The sequence below is a fragment of the Poecilia latipinna genome, unplaced genomic scaffold (genome assembly GCF_001443285.1).
Source record: "Poecilia latipinna isolate Pla-1442-1.1 unplaced genomic scaffold, P_latipinna-1.0 Scaffold1287, whole genome shotgun sequence".
NCBI classification, from domain to species: domain Eukaryota; kingdom Metazoa; phylum Chordata; class Actinopteri; order Cyprinodontiformes; family Poeciliidae; genus Poecilia; species Poecilia latipinna.
The window spans coordinates 241321-256677 of NW_015113903.1; the positions used below are offsets into that span (position 1 = coordinate 241321).

General features: G+C 41.8%; 1 long non-coding RNA gene across 1 annotated transcript in view; it reads right to left on the minus strand.

The window, feature by feature from the left end:
• Positions 1-14997, minus strand: part of LOC106961311 (uncharacterized) — a 25382-nt gene extending 10385 nt beyond the window's left edge. Inside the window, exons 1-2 of the long non-coding RNA XR_001427746.1 lie at positions 14987-14997; positions 951-956 (exon numbers count right to left, since the gene is read on the minus strand). This is a non-coding gene — a long non-coding RNA (uncharacterized LOC106961311). The remainder of the gene's footprint in view (positions 1-950; positions 957-14986) is intronic.
• Positions 14998-15357: the final 360 nt, after the last annotated feature.

A 15357-nucleotide genomic window follows, 5' to 3' on the forward strand; every position in this document is an offset into this window, starting at 1 on the left:
AATTTGGATTAAACGAAAGTGGAAATAATTGATATTGATTTTAATTGTACATTTTGATTTGTTGTTTTTAAGACTAGTTGTGGGTTTAAGTCGTGTTTCACTGGCATCTTAACGTCTTTAATACAAAAACACGTTGGACCGCCTTGGCACCACCGGGCTTAGCACGTTTTCTGGGGGAAACCCTGAGTTTATGCAGCCAACTGGGAACTGCTGTACTGATGGATCAGGGATGTACACCAGGACCTTACTTCAGCTCCTCACCCCTGAGAAACAAACACCACAACATAAACCTACAAACCAAGTACCAATCAGAACCAGTCGTCCCAGATGTGATGGTGCCACATCCAGCTGTGGTCGCTCCCTAACCAACCGGGTGTTCTCTACAGCTCAGCCTGGCTCTGTGTCCCACATGGTTGCAGAAACTCCTCAGTAAGTCGGTAGAATCCTTTCAGTGATGAGCCCAGTGACGCCGAGGCTGCAGAAAGTCCTTGAACAGGAAAGCAAAGTGTTTTGGATCTGGCTGTCAGAGTTTGATCCGGTCTGTTAAATGGTCAGTGAGGCACTCTGTCAATCCGGAGGACCTCAAACTGATTCACATTACATTCATGCACACAGACACACACTACTGCTACTGCACAGTAGGTGAGGCTGCCATGCATCGGCGCCACTGGGCCATCTGACCCACAAAGCAGGTCCAACGTCTTGCCCAAAGACAGACGGGTGGAGCAGGAATCGAACCACCGTCACCATCAGCACAACTTCTCATGATACAGTCACACTTTGAAACTGTTCTGCTGCAAATTTTCTTCAAAATGTCTGCAACCATTTGGCTCCTGGGGGATTTGAGTTTGAAAGCTTGATGTGTTGTTTATTGGCACCATGTCCAGAACGTCGTGCAGGAAGCCTCACCTGCCCACCGCTCAGTCCTTTCATTCAGCAGCTTCCTGGACATCAGCCTGGAGAATCTACTCACACCGTCAGAACCTTTTCCTCACCTCAAAGTGAAAAGGTTTGTTTGAATTGTTCGTCCACATGGATTCAGCATCTTGGAGCCGAGAACTGATGGATCTGAAAGCAGTGGATACATTTCAACATGTCTGCATCCAGTCCATGCCTCTTTTTTATTTTTAAACACATCTCTGTTGGTTTTGCACCTTCCTCTCTCAAATGACAGACATGGGGCAGTTTGGTCTGTTTTTGCTCATTCTGCAGCAGCGCTACAGCGCCCCCGATTGGCCTGGCAGACCTACTACACCATTTTCTGCAGCGTTGCACCTTGTTCTGTGGATGCTCACTTTTTTCTAAATCATTTACAACTTTTCCATGTTTCTCTGTGAGACGGGGCCTAAAACAGGAACGTTGGCCGTTTTTGCTCTGTGTCAACACAGAAAATGTTTTTCATGTTCACAGAGAAAGAAACACTGATGCATTTGTCAAACCTCTAACCCCGAAGACGTCATACAAACAGTAATGATGATGTCCAAGGTTCCTCCAGAAAGCTTGCTGACCCCGGCGGTCCTTCATCCTGCTGCCTGCCGTGTCCGACTTTAAAAATGTTGACAGGACATTTTAAAGTATCACTTGATTATTAGGTGTTATTGGAAGATTCATATCTGAACACCAACTATAAAGAATTAAAAAATGCAAACATTAAAAATAATTAAATGAGCAATGCTAAGCCTGGTGCAGCTCAAGTAAAGCCTGGTGGGCTGCCAGGCTTATAGTACACTGGAGGAAACCCTGATGTATTGGTACTGCAGCAAAACCTCTACAAATCTCAAATTGTCTTTGTTGTTGTTTAGTAATTTTATTTCAGTGTTGCGTTTATTGCTGACTGCATGCAGTGCTTTATTTGCATACTTGATGTTTAGCGCCACTTACAGGTCTGGTGGAGTAACAGCAGCTGGTTGGTGCTGATTGAAACCGGTTCTGAACTTTCTGCTTCTGTCCTGGATGATCATGTCTGACCCACACGATGGATCAGGCTGGGCACTGAACATTTAATTATTCCTAATAAGTTTAACCTGTTTGTCGCGAGAGGACCCAAATTTGGGTCCTCTGCGCTTGCCGCAACAAGATCGATTGAAAAAACATGCTATACATTTATCAATATAGGCATATTGCATATCCACAGATCGGGAAAAAGCTCTTCTAAATGATACAAACAATATTTTCTACATCAACAACACCCAGCCTGAACACGAAGTAGCTTGATAAAACGAAACGTAATTAGATGCTAACGAGGCTAACGAGGCATACACGGTAAAAAATGCAACAGTGAAAGAGCGACTATTCCCAAAGCCCACAAACTATCAATCAGAATAAAGCCGAAGCTCTGCCGTTTCCAACAATACCAGAATCACCACGCTATGTGCAAAACTCACTGAACCAGCAGCTGAAGAAGAAAAAAGAAATCGCTAATTTCACGAAGCGAAAAACATAAATTCAGTCCTACCTTTGCTGTTTTGTGGTCATAATCCTTATTAGACTAAATATTTCCACTTGGTTCGATAATCCATTTTCCCTAAGTCCATCTCATACTGTTTTCGGCTCTGCCCAGAGCCTCTTCCGCCTCCTGGGCTTCCATATAAACATGTAGAGGCGAACTCCGTCAATGCACGTCGCATGCGTTTCCCGTCCTCTAATTGGTGAATGGCTTTAGCTTCCGTATTAATGTCAACGCCCTCGGATTCTATTGGCTCTGACGGTTCGAAAGAAGGGTCAATCATCAAAATTGGCCAATGGGATCCCGAGAAACCGCCCCGCGTAAGTTTGAATATCTGTATTGAGACCTCCATGGTTTTACGCGCAGAGCGCAGACTAGAGACTCCAGGAGGAAATTTTTTTTTCAAAGGAACCCCCAAAAACAATTGTTATTAGATGTAATTACTTATCTATGACAAGTAATCATTTATTCTATGATAAGAATAAATAATTGAAACAGAACCTACAGAAAAAAACCCGAGAAAGTTCAAATGGCACAAATTGTGCCAAATTGTGCCAAAATGGCTAATTTGGAAGGTCCGCCTAGATTTTTATCAAGTAGTACCTCTCTAAAACTCATGTGATTCACTTTCTTTCCATGAAACTTGGCACAGTAAAAGGTCAGATTGTGTACTGTTGTTTACTACATCCAAAACATGTAGTAAACATGCTTTGAAAGGAATCTTCATATATTGAACTGGTTTTTTTTTAGGCGGAAATAGATATTTTGCTTAATTTCTGCTGTGTATCATATTAATTCACTTTCCTCAGTAACAGGCAGGGTGGGTTTTAGAGCTGTAACATATTCTCTAGAGTCTTGCCTTTATTTTGATACCAAAACAATTAAAATAAACTCTGTAGTTCTTGAGATACATTCAATTCATTTTGGGCATGTATTTTCAACCATATTTCTCAAAAAGAGGCCTAGAGATGAAGAGACACAGCATCAGTTTTATGATTAACTTTGACGTCAGTTTTGATTATATGCATGTTTAGTTTGTAAACAGCCAAAATAAAAATATGCATAAATGTTCTGGTAGATGAAAATCCACACCGTTTGTATCAACCAATACTGTTCAGTATTGGTTGATTTTCACACATAATGATGAAGGAAAAACACCAGAACTGTCAGCAAGACGTTTTCAGTCTGGTGGGTTCAGCTGGTTTCCTGCTGCAGGTTTTTGTTCGACGGTTTTTCACCGTGTTAGCTGGGGTACCACTCTGACTGAACCTGCACACACAGCGCAACAAAAACCTCCAGGCTCTGCTGATCTGCCTGGGAAACCCTTAAAACCCCCATGGAGACCCAAACAACCGGAACCAAGCTGCATTTCAGGTCAGTTCTCTAAAAGCTCCTTTATAAAGAAAACCTGAAACTTTTTTCCACTTTTCTTGCGCTCACATCTCTGCTCTGCTTCTGATCAAACTCTGAAATCCACCTTTTAAAATCCGAACAGAATCTCATTTAATGCTGCAGGTTTCATAACTGCACCGTTTGTGGTGCAGGAGGATTTTTCTGCTCCTCTGAAGACGTTTCCAGCTCTCAGGTTTTTGTACGAGGCTGTAATACTGTGATGCACTGACGTTCGGGAAGCCGATCCAGCTCACCGTCTCTCCTAAAGGTCAGAACAAACATTCACTGCATTGATGCACATTTAGAATCAAACCTGAATGTTTTTACCTCCAGATGCATAAATGAGGTTTAATCTCTGAGCTGCAGAGACTCTGAAACTCGTTTCTCTGCAAATATGAGCAAAACGAACCGTTGGAGTCAGAAATGCTCCAAAAATCTGTTTGGTCCAAAAATAAATATTTTAAAATAGTTGGAATTAAAGTATCAGTGTGAAAATATTCACGTTAGACAAAATATATTTAATTGATTTGGATAAATCAATGAGTTGATAAACATCTGAAATTAATCTGAGAAAAATGTTGATTTGGATTATTGGAATAACTGAGTCATTTCTAAAACGATCCACAGTTCAGATCAGAAACGTTTTGATATTAAACATAAACAATCTGATATTAAACATAAACAATCTGATATTAAACATAAACAATCTGATATTAAACATAAAAATGTTGAATCGGCACTAAAACTGTAAATGTTTGATCTCATCCAGGAACAAAAACTTAAATCTGAAACCTAAAAAAAATACAGAATAATTTTAAACAATTTAGTTTCTAAAAAATAAAACAAAGACTTTTAGATGTAATAAAACGTAAAATGTAAACCAGGATTTGAGCATAAAGGCTCATCAGTGAGGAAATGATCTGAACGTTTATGTTCATATTTAATGTCTTTGTTCAGCCATGAAGAGGAAGAAACGATAAATACAAAGAAGGAAAACTGATTGGTTTTTATTCAGAATATTAATCTGAGATGAATCTTCATGGATATAAAATCCAGTTTGTCTATTAAATCATCAAAATCAGTTTTTAGTTTTTAATCATGAATCGTTTGTTTTTAATCTTATTAATGTTTCATCTTGATGCAAAACCAGAAAATTATCACCTGCAGTCTGAAATTCAACAAGGTGAAAAAATGATTTAAAATAAAAATGTAATATTAGGAAGATAAAAAAGTCAATCAATGCAGGATAACATAATTTAACACAATTATATCAAACCTTCCTATTGAGTTTTATTGTTGTTAATTTCAACTGAAGCTTTGATGCATTAAAACGAACATTTAGTCAGAAATATGAAGCATTACTTTAATATTTCTGATTGTAGTGAAATCTGCATCATGGAGCCAGAAAACGGTGAAAACGATGATTTGAATGTTTGGTGTATTAAATCAGTCATTCTGTAATAAACTGGGTTTCCTGGCATTTTGTCCAAACCTGAAAATGATCAATTATTAAAGTTTATTTTAATAACTTTATTGAAATTCACTGCAGTGTTTTTAAGTCCAGTCTGAAGTTTTTGTGTTTAATGTTTGACCCGGTTCTGGTTCTTAACGTTTGACCCGGTTCTGGTTCTTAACGTTTGACCCGGTTCTGGTTCTTAATGTTTGACCCGGTTCTGGTTCCCTCAGAATCCTCCCCCGTCAGTCCAGATCTCTTCCTCCTCAGTCGCCTGCAGCCTGACGGTTCCTCCCCGGCCCGGTTGGGTCCAGAAGTCTGTCTGGCTGCAGGTTTCCGTCCCAGTGGAGGCGACATGGTTCTGGAAACGACGGTGGGTCGGATCACGGTGAAAACCAGTCCAGCCCGCCTGTCGGCCGCCACCAAGACCTTCTATTACCCCGGATTCACCAACGGCACTGATAGGTATTTTCTCAAACCTACATAAAAAGAACCACAGAACGTATGTGAGTTTTCAGCCAAACTTCTGCAGAAGGAGAAGACACAGTGAACTGCTTCTCCAAGCCGCTCACCATGTTCTGAAAACCTTCAGTTTGTTTGTCTCTTTATTAGCAAGAAGGGTGTGAAAGGAATGGAGGGGGGAAACCCTCATCCTGTCTTTACAGTAGGATGTGGATTCAGAAACAACGAGGGAGACACAGAAAGGTTTACAGCTCAGGAGGATCTGAGTCACCATCTGTAAACATGCCTGAGATTAAGGAAAATTTAATTGTGTCTCCAGTTTCAACAAATTTAAACACTAAACTTCTAAATAGAAAAACAACTAATAACATAAAATTACAAATGTAAGAATGATAACAACCATAATTCTAACAGCACCATCAGCTCCTGCAAGCTGGGCGAAGCGTCCAGCGGCGGCGAAGCGTCCAGCGGCGGCGAAGCGTCCAGCGGCCAGAAAGCAGGTAAGAAACACCTGGAGGTTAAAGGTTAAAGTTCAGCTCAGGAGATTCTGGAGCTTTTTATCTCTGATGGTCATTTTCTCTCAAACAGGTGAAAAACCTGACAAGATTTATCCAGGCAAGTCAACACACACCTGAACACACACCTGAACACACACCTGAACACACACCTGAACACACACACATGTTTGTGTTGCTATCTTTGTGGGGACTTTCCATTGACCTCCATTCATTTCTACAGCCTAACCCTGACCTTTACCCTTTTCCTAACCCTAACCAAAACTCAATTCATACCTTAGTCCTAACTCTGACCCCTGACCCAAAAACAGGGTTTCCCCTCGTGGGGACCAGGCTCCGGTCCCCACAACGTAGTATATGTCAGGAAAATCGTCCCCACAAGGTATTACAAACAAACGCACCTGAACACACACACCTGTTCTCTCTCATGTTTCCTCTGGTTCTGATCCGTTTCCTGGTTCCGTCTGTAAATCCAGAGGAAGCCAAGCAGAACTTCTTCCTGCTGCTGATCAGCGGCGTCCGGCTGATCTTCGCCAAGGCCGTCGCCTTCAACACCATCCTGACCATCAGAACCTTGATCATGTGACCCATCTGGGCCGAACCGAACCGCAGGAAGCATCGCGGCAGATTTTATCCTCTTAATCTGGTGAAAAATAATCCAGGAGGAGAAATGGGAAGAAACTGGAGTCTAGAAGCTTAAAAATTAATTTTCACCCAAATAAAAAAACTAAATATTGAAAAAACCAAAACATGAACCAAACCTGGTTTTGGATTTAATCAACTTAAATGTATGAATTTTTATTAAACATAACAGAAAACAGTTCAATTCAATGTTGTTTGATTTGACCAGAAACGTTTAACTTCATCATGACTTCATGTGTTCACAGGGATGAAACTGTGACAACATGAAGTTATAATCAGCTTTTTAACAATCGTTTTGACTGAATCCTTTATTCTCCTCCTAGTTTTTCTTTGTTTAGATGAATGACTTTAGCAGGTTTGTGATGAACGAGGCGTCCCTCCCGGCGCGGCTCTCGGACCTCCTTTATTCTTTCCTTGATTTAATCCTGTTGAAACTCCAGCAGCGACTCTTTACCTCCATGTTCTTCATCGATTTTCTGAGTTGGGCCTGGAAGTCTCCACCCACCGCCCAGCCTGTCAGTTTGATCAGTTGGAACCACATTTGAACAGGAAGTGAAGCTGCAGATGAAATCAGTGAGAAACCAAACGGCAGCAGCTCCTCGTTTCACATCGACAGGAAACGGTTCAACTTCAACTTCCTGCTGTTCAAACTTTATTCATGTTTTACTTCTACACAGCTTCAATAAAAATCTACACAAACTGCTTTGTTGTTTTATATTTCAATGAATAAAAATAAATTCATTTGTTAAACAGTTTTATTTTATAAAACACAGATAAACCAGAAACCTCCAAAAAAAAAACAATCCCAGGAACTTTAAACTTTTATATTCAGGTTAAAAATCTTGATCTGCTTTCAGATTATCCTACATTTCCTCACGACTGGATGAAAATTAAATTTTTAACTATCAAAAATAAGAGTAGCTGGAGAATCTCCCAAGGTCAGTCAGACACCTGAACTCAGATCAGCTTCATAGCACTCTGCTGAGCAGAGCAGATGCTGCCCCCTAGTGGACAGGAGGCAGAACCTGGGTGGGTGAAAATATTTTCAGAAAAGATCAAACATCTTTATTGGTTCCAGGTTTACAAGGTGATCCGACTATAAGGCGGTGAGACGCAGCTCCTCCCAACACATCAGCTGCGTCACATTCAGCACCATCAGAGACGGGTCGGTGTTTCAGAACCTCAAACGGGTCGCAGGAACCGGCTGGTCCAGAGAGGCTGTTCTGCTTTCAGACCCTCTGGGGGGAAAATGGCTGCCAGAGTGGAGCAACGGGAGTTAAAACAGAAACCAGGAGGAAAACGCTGCCGGGTTTGTTCCAGGTTCTGTTGGTACCGCTGATCGGCTGGTTCCCAGAGTCTGGAGCACAAACAGAACCAGGAGAGGCCAGAAAAGTCTGACCTGAGGTCGCCATAAGGTCACCATCAGGTCACACTGAGGTCACCATCAGGTCACACCGAGGTCACCATCAGGTCACACCGAGGTCACCATCAGGTCACACCGAGGTTCAGGTCTCAGGATGGGAAACAGGAATCACTTCTCCATATGAACCAGTTCTTCACCGCCCCGTTAGGTTCTGAACAGTTCCAAGATGGCGTCTCGCCTCAGACGCTCCAAAGTTTACTTGCATTTCAGTAACAAGACGGTTCCAGTTCCAGCTGCAACATGTGCAGAACTTCAATCACAATAAAAGGAGGAAAAACCTTCAGCAGACGTTTGACACCTGCAGGCCTCACAGGTAAACACAGGAGACGTAAAGTAGATGCTAGCAGCGATGAGAGAAAATCTAATTGTTCACTGAATTTAATGCAGATGGTTTTTCTTATTGGTAAATTCAGCAATTTATGGTCAAATCTTCTGAATTTACAGATTGTCTGTTGAAATACAGGCCAGGATGAGGCAGTACTGTGCCTCTCCTCTAGGGGCGCTCTATCACACTGAATGAAGCAGGCAAGTGCATGTCTGGCTTCATGTCGTGGCTAAGTGGTTGCTTAGCGACGGTGAAGAAGTGTTGGAGTGGTTGCTTGGCGACGGTGAAGAAGTGTTGGAGTGGTTGCTTGGCGACGGTGAAGGAGCTTGCAGCTCAGCATCTTCTGTCCAGCCTCCTCCAGGTCCTGCTGGTTCCTGCCTTTCTGACTTCGGCTGACCGTCTGGACCAGAGGCCGGAGCCACAGGTTGGTCCAAACTTCGAGAGTTTCTACTTTATTTTATTGTCTAACTCGGCGCTCTGGCCTGGACACACTCAGATGGAAATTCAAAACATTTGTGAAGAAGTTTCTGTTGCTGTTTTAATAGTTCCAGGTGTAGATCCAGAACAAACCTCACTGGTTTCACCGTCAGAACGACAGACGACCCACATGCTGCCTTCCTGTGTGTCGTGTTGCTCTGGTGGTTCTGCTGCTCTGAACCTTCTGGGTCAGAGACCCGCTGAGCAGCTGCCGTTTCCTCTTTGCAGGAGTTTTTAGGCTGCAGGTGAAGTTTGGTTCAGAAACGGGTCACATCAGTTTCCTGCCTTTCAAAAGTCCTAAAGTTTCCATTCAGGACTTTTTATCTGCAGCAGAAAACAGTAAAACTGATCCTGGTTCAGGATCCAGAACCTGAGCCGACCGCTGCTGGGTCGGCTCAGGTTCATAGAAACATCTCATTTATTAAGTGTTTATTAGATGAACCTTTCTGCAGATCATAGTTTTGTTTGGAAACAAAAGCCAGGATTTAACTTTCTGAATTTACGTTAATGTGATAGAAAACGTCTCCAGATGTCAGAACCGAACGGCTGAAACGTCTCAGCCTGCAGCTGGATGAGTGGATGAGATGCTTTCTGAAACTTACAGGTCGATTTTCTGCTGGGATAAATCCTGGAAGTTTCACAAAACTTTCCAGGTCCTTCAGGAAACTTTCCAGGTCCTTCTTGGCTGTTACTGTATTTAACATGGAGGTGCTTTCCAGGAGATGGATCAGTCCCTAAGGTCTCTTCTAAGTACTGAGGCAGCAACACGTCCGATCAGACGATGCTGGTCTGACATGATCCTGTTCCTGTCTATTCATTTCCAGGCAGCGCCGGTTTAACAGAGCCAGAGACCAGATTAACGGAGCCTGAGACCAGATTAACGGAGCCTGAGACCAGATTAACGGAGCCTGAGACCAGATTAACGGAGGCGGAGCCTGAGACCAGTTTAACAGAGGCAGAGCCTGGGACCAGTTTTCAGCCTGACAGGCTCACGGCTCGCTGGCGCCCCCATCAGTTCATCCTGGGACCGTTTGGACTTGAACGTGGCTCGGTGCCTCGATGTTCTGGATTCTCAGGAAGATGTGATGCAGGTCAGAATTTATTTTTATTTAAAATTGTATAAAAAGGTGAAGAAAAATGTAAATTTATAAACTGAAGTTTTGCACAGAATTTATGACTTTTGGGAAACTTGGTTCTGAAATTATTAACAAAATTTCAGACAAAAATATCCAAGTCCCAAAAATAAATCTAAAAATATAAATGAACAAACTGAAGATTTGGACAAATTGGATGTTTTCAGTCTTACCACAGGACGAGATTAGGAGCAGATAATCCAGATTATTGGCCTCTGAAGGTCGCAGCAGTTTTTGTCACCGTCTTTATTTCTGTGTGAATCAAGGAGCTGAAAAAATGTATTTTGGAAAAGGAACCAAACTGAGAGCAGAGATCGGTAAGAGGTCCTGATCGAAGCTGAACTTTCGCTCATTTCAGATTTAATGATTATTTTTCTCAGGTTTATAGATATTTGATGAACAGATTAGAAACAAAGAATAAAATTAAAGCAGAACTGAGAAAAGAGGATGATATGAAACGAGGCGGCAGGTTGAACACAGCAGCAGTTTGTGCCTCAGTCTGAGTCGATGTGTGAATCAGGGAGGAAACTACAGGATCCACTTTGGACCAGGAACCAAACTGTCTGTAGAACCAGGTGGGACCAGATTATTTAACGTCTGCAGAATTAATTTAGTCCTTGTTTTGTTCATCTTCTGAGTTTTTAACGCGTTAATAATGGAAACTAAACTATCAGCAGCAGAAGATGAAAATCTGATTTTCCAGTAATAAACATCATAATTATGATTAAAGTTGAGTTTAAATAAAACACGGAACCGGATCAGTTCTGGTTCAGTCGGTTCCCTCAGCACAGGAACCAAACTCTGCACTGAAGCTGGTGAGACAAACATTTCATCATTTCAGATTATTAATTATTTTAGTTTCTGCAGATGATCGAAGCTTTTAATGAGACAAAAGCAGAAACTGATCAGCTGGATATAAAATCCATGTTTCATCGTTTTAATCAAAGTAATCAGAGCAGAAAAACCGAAAATCCAAAACATTTATGAATTATTACAAAATAAATCCAAAACATTTCGATGATTTAAATAAAATTCTAGTTGAAAAAAAAAATAAAATTTCATGATGATTGAAATATTTCTCTTTTTTGGACCCCCCCCTCCCCCCTCCGGTCGGAACCGGACCGGTTGTAGAACCGGACCGGTTCTGACTGAGACCTTCGCAGTTTGTCCATCTGGGTTCAGATCAGACCCAGTTTGGCATAAAAACCTGACAGACAGAGAGGAAAACAGCAGAATCCAGAAGAAACCGCAGCTTCAGAACCGGGTTCAGAACCGGGTTCAGAACCGGGTTCAGAACCGTCAGCTCAGATCCCAGCTGGGCTCCACTGGTTCCCAGTCCGGACTGGTTTTTGCTGGGCCGTGCGTCTCGGTGGGACCGCTCAGGGTCGGTACAGAACCGTTTTCGGAGACAGAACCAGAGTGTTTGTTCAGAACCGGATTCAGAACCGGATTCAGAACCGTGAGTAAAACCAGCCCGTAAATGATTCTGTTATTCTGAGTTTGTTGATTTAAACCTGAAGTCGGTTTTTATAAATTTATCATCAGTTAAATGATCCAGCAGAAAACATTCATTATTTCTGTTTTGAACTTTCCTGCGTTTCCAGACTTTTAGTCTCTGTCAGATTATTATTTACTGGATTCAAGTGAAAAACCAACAAAGTTTTTAATCTGATGAAGTTTTTAATCTGATGAAGTTTTTAATCTGACGAAGTTTTTAATCTGACGAAGTTTTTAATCTGATGACGTTTTTGCTGAGCTGAGAGTCGCAGTGCGACAGGAAACACAGAGAAGTTGAACTTTGGGTCTGGAGTTCGGCTCCTGGTTCAGAACGGTGAGAAAAACCTTTAAACAGAAATTCATCCAACCAGCAGAAACTAAACTGACAGATTTCAGGTTTTATTTAAATGATCAATAATCAGAAATGATCCAAACCTGGAGCACAAAATATTTAAATTGTTTTAGTTCATTTATAACTAAATTATGAGGATTAAGAACCATCAGAACCACCACGGGTCGGTAGAACCCGTTAAATCAGACCCGATTCTGGTCCTGGTTCTGGTTCTGGTCCTAGTCCTGGTCCTGGTTCTGGTTCTGGTCTCAGTCACGGTGTGAAGGGAACCGCTGGCAGGCTGCTGTTTGCTGCAGGAACCCGACTCATCGTTGGTTCAGGTCGGTTCAGGTCCAAAATGACCCGATCCAGTTCTGATAACTCCTGGTTCTGGTTCAGGTTCTGGAACAAAACAACGGGTCAGATTCAGTTTAATGAATAAAAATAAATCAGAATATTAAAAATACAGAGAAATTCATCAAACTGCGGGAAGTTGAACCAGAACCAGGACCAGAACCAGGACCAGGACTAGAACCAGAACCAGGACTAGAACCAGGACCAGAACCAGGACTAGAACCAGTACAGAACCAGAACCAGGACCAGAACCGGATCATCTTCAGGTTTCAGAAACAAGTTTTCAGATATTTAAAGTTTTTTTTTTCCTCTGGAAAAATGTGGAGAAAAACAAAATATTTTCAGAAAAACTGAATTTTTCTGTGAATTTAGATTTTATGAAACTGAAATGATCAAAGTTCTGGAGCGTTTGGACCCGGTCCGTTTTTGTTCTGCTGTTTCCTGGTGTGTGAATTCTGGTTCTGCTTACGGGAAACTGCTGTTTGGACCCGGAACCCGACTCACCGTTCAGAACCGTAAGTTCTGTTCTGGACTCAGAACATTTTGATCCCATTATTTCAGGGACCGGTTCTGATCTGGGACCGGTTCTGATCTGGGACCGGTTCCGTTGCTTCAGAACCTCTGGATGGACTGAGTCACTCTGAGGCTCTTTGGGTTTAAAGACAAGAAAATAAATTTATTATTATCCAAACGGTTCTGGTCCTGGTCCTGGTTCTGGTTCTGGGTTTCGGGTCGGCCGTCTCTCACTGTGTGACAAGAGGAAACGACAAGATGATCTTTGCAGACGGAGTTCTGCTCCGAGTCCAACCGGGTCAGAACTTTATTTGAATTTCCAGTAAAATCAGCCGAGCTGGTTCTGGTCCTGGTTCTGGTCCTGGTTCTGGTTCTGGTCCTGGTTGTGGTTCTGGTCGGATGGACCGGGCTGCTCTGTCAGTCTGGTTCTGAACCCGATCAGAACCTGGGTTTGTTGGACCTATTTATGAGCAGAAACCGTTTTGCTGGTTCTGGTTCTGGTTCTGGTTCCGGACTGAGGTCCAGTTAAGGTTCTGGTTCTGACAGAATTTGGGTTTTCTGTCTGAAAAATGAACCGGTTCCGACTTTGTTCTCCTCTAGAACCTGCTGTCGGAACCGGCCCGTTTGAGCCCGCTTTGGGTTTTCAGCTTCTCTGATAGGCAGAACCAGAACCGACCCGGTCAGGTGGGAGAACTGGTTTGGGTTTCTGTGTGTGGTTCTGGTCGGGTCCGGTTTGGACCTGGAGCTGAACTCACTGTGAGGCAGTGAGAGTTCAGTTCACCAGGTTCTGTTGGCGGTTCTGGAGCAACATGGACAGTTTCAGAACCAGGAGAACCGGGCCTTTCATCTTGGAGTCGATTACATTCAGATTTTCTTTCCGGTTCTGAATCAGCTGCTGTTTGGACCGGAACCAGAGGCCCGGTTTGGCCCAGCAGTTTTTGTTCTGAAGCTTCTTGTTGTGTGAAATCTGGAGGCGTCGATAAAGTTCTGTTCGGTTCTGGAACCCAGCTGAGCGTCGGGTCCAGTGAGTCTCATCTGTTCATGTTCTAACAGAACCTCTGGACCGGGTCCAGGTTTAGCAGCAGGACCGGTTCTGATCCGGTTCCCGGTTCTGAAGCTTTAGATTCTGATGCTGCAGCAGAAACATTTTAATCTGAAAACGTTTTCAGATTAAAATTTAGATTTTATTTTAGGAAAATTCAGATAAAATTCCCAGAAAGTTTCATGAATGGCAAACCCAGTTTGGACCAGAACCAGTTTGGACCAGAACCAGTTTGACCAGAACCAGTTTGGACCAGAACCAGTTTGGACCAGAACCAGTTTGGACCAGAACCAGTTTGGACCAGAACCAGTTTGGACCAGTAAGTTCTGCTTCACCAGACTGGAAACAATCTGAACGTTTTTATCTGAATTAATCTAAATATGAAGCTGAAGTTTTATTGGAAATCAAGAAGAAAAGAAATTTAAACTAAAAAACAAAAAAAGTTCCAGTAAAAAATAAACCAGAAAAATCAAAGTAAAATTTTTAATCCTGGATTATTTAAACTATTTTATCTTAGATTAAAATCCTAATCTAATCTGGTCGTCGTGTTTCTGAGTTTCTGTCCTGAAGCTTCATGATGTGTGACAACTGGAGCGCAGAAGGTTCTGTTTGGACCCGGAACCAGTTTAACCATCAAAACCAGTAAGAGATCAGAAAACAGGAAGTTAAAGATTAAAATGAATCAAAAAATGATCAAAACGCTGAAATATTAAACAAAATGGTGAGAAATGAGAACAGAAGCCAGGAGGTTCTGGTTCTGGTCCTGGTTCTGGTCCTGGTTCTGGTTCAGAAACCAGGACCAGAAAATAGAAATGAACAAAAATCTGAATCTGTAAACTTTTAATCTGAATTAAATTCAGAATTTAATCTGGATTATTATGAATTTAATCTGACTGGCTGTGTGACGGACGGAGGCCTCCAGAAAACCATGTTTGGAACTGGAACCAGTTTAACCAGTGAAACCAGTAAGAGACGAAAAACCTTTAAAGAAAATAAAATCAGCTGAAGGATTAAAAACAATAAATTATGTTTTATTGTTGCCATAAATTTAAAGTTTAACTGTAAAAATAACGTAGAAATTAAATGTCTTTATTGTAAAATAATAATTTTAAATTTGATTTAATTTAATGAAATAAAAACATAAAACTTTTATTTTTATAAATGTTATGGAAACAATTTTACTGAAATATAATCAAAGTTTCAAACTATATTAAAGTTTTCGTCATGAATCTTCCTGCTGTGTGACTGGAGGAAACCAGAAGGTTCTGTTTGGACCTGGAACCAGTTTAACCATCAGAACCAGTAAGAGACGAAAACCAGTAAGATCAGCTGAAGGATTAAAGATCAGAAAT